Below are 2,161 nucleotides of genomic sequence, written 5' to 3' on the forward strand. Positions count from 1 at the left end.
ACCCCTTCCCGTTGTCTCTTTCCCTTCACTACGGCCAACCATTTTTCTGTTTCTTTCTCTCTTTTTTCATGTAGATGTAAAGTGCTGATGCCGAATTCTAAATCTTGATGGCAAATACGTTTTGGTAAATGTAATAATTGCAAGGGATGGGGATGCATAGCCTATAGTGTTCATAACGGGCAAGTGAGGAAAAGTACACAATTATTGTAAATGTTCATTGTTTTCATTTTGGATAAAAATAATAAATTTGACCGTGGCTAAAAGTTTTTCTTCTCATCGTATTTGATGGGAAATGTTGTCCTAAAGACAAGTTCAAAGCCTGCTTTTTTACTTGTTCAAATATTGTTTGAATAAAAGTTGAATTTTGGTCTGCATGTTATTTATTTATTTTTAATCTTTTTTTAACCCCTATTTTGAACATCATTTGAAAGGCTTTTAGTTATGCTTTTACATGGTTTATTTTGTTTTGATTATCGATTGAACATTTATTTTATCTCAATTTCATGATTTTAAGCTTGCTTAAGTATGTTGGACTATTATTGCTTGAACTTTATTTTAAATGGAGAGTAAATTCTTTGTGCTTAAAATCGAAACATTTTATTTTGAAAGCATATCAAGTGATTGTCCTATGAATCACACTCAAGCGATAGAGTGTAGAACAGGAGGAAGGGAAAAAGAGAAAGAGGAGTGCTCCAATGAACAATAAAATATGAGAATTGGGAAATAATTTATTTATGAAACGATACCCTATTTATGGGCAAAGATGGTACAATAATTAAAGTTGCATTTTTGCCCCTGAAAGTGGGGTCTGCACAGGTTATTCTAGGAATTATACTTATGTGGGCTCAGGGCTTTGTTGTTCTTCTGCTCGGTCGTCTGGGCCAACGAGGTGAGGCGATTAATACTGTCAGTCGGCCTGCTAGATAAAGACCATCGGTTAATGAACCACTTAGGAAGGGACGAGCGACTTGATTTCTGAAGATAGCCAGCGGGATAAGTTCGATCGGTTGATATTAGTCGACATGACGTATTAATTTGACCATTAACCCTCAATTTCCATCGGAGGAATTCATGTCGGCTGGGTAAAATTAGGTCGTGGAGCAGAGGGTGAGTATCTATAACCTAACTGGTAATTTATCATTGGGCAAGGAGATCACGCTGAAGGTTTCTCTGTAGTAATAAGGCGCCACTCAAGCGTGTATTATGTGATTGGTTCGGATAACTTTTGATCAATGTGAATCGGGCGGTCTTTTCAGCCTCCCGGTCATTTCTGATTGGCCCACCTTTGCCATGTCACTCTTTTTCAGGTCTTCAGATTGTCTTGAGATTTCGTTGACATTTTTTTTGTGTACAAATACACTTCCATTTATGAAGGATAATAGATGAACAAGGCCAATTGATTAAGCTTTTTTGCTCAAAATAGAAAGATGATTCAAAGAAACATTAGCATCAATCTCATAGATCTTATATGCACCCTTATAGCTTGGGATGTAAACTATATTAAATTGAAGAAAGAGGTGTTGTGTTATTTTAATATAATAAAATTCATGTTATTAATTTCTCAAACAATAATAATAATAATGAATTAAGGTATTTCATTTTTCATTGATAAAGTATTTATATCTATTCGATATGATCTTTTTTTATATTTTAACAATGTCAAATATAAGGAAATTGGAAAAGAGATATTTGATCAGCTTTCTTATTTGATCGTACACTAGTAAAATAAAGTATAACACATATTTCAATAACTTGATTAACTTGGTCCAAAATAAAATATTAACTATATTTTAAAATAAAAATATTATGGATATAATTTTCCATTTAGTGTTTTTATGATGCATATAGTGTAAAATTCTCCTCATGATATGATTAATACAAGGCATGATTGTGAGAGCATTTAAAATTAAATTGCTTGAGACCACTTTCTATATCATGCATAACAATTCTAAGCTACGACTTTTTCACTTGGGCTCTTTGAAATGCTCATCTTTTAACCTCTTGTAGAATTGAAAAGGACAATATGTTTAATTTGTTTTTATCTAGTGATTGATTGATGAAATGACTTCCATTCTATATGTGATTCTAAAGATTAATAAAGGCCGGGAAGATGAGACAAGGCTCTTCAGAGTTCAAATTTAAAATAGGTATATATATATAT

Source organism: Phalaenopsis equestris, unplaced genomic scaffold (genome assembly GCF_001263595.1).
Source record: "Phalaenopsis equestris unplaced genomic scaffold, ASM126359v1 Scaffold000096, whole genome shotgun sequence".
In the NCBI taxonomy this organism is placed as follows: Eukaryota; Viridiplantae; Streptophyta; class Magnoliopsida; order Asparagales; family Orchidaceae; genus Phalaenopsis; species Phalaenopsis equestris.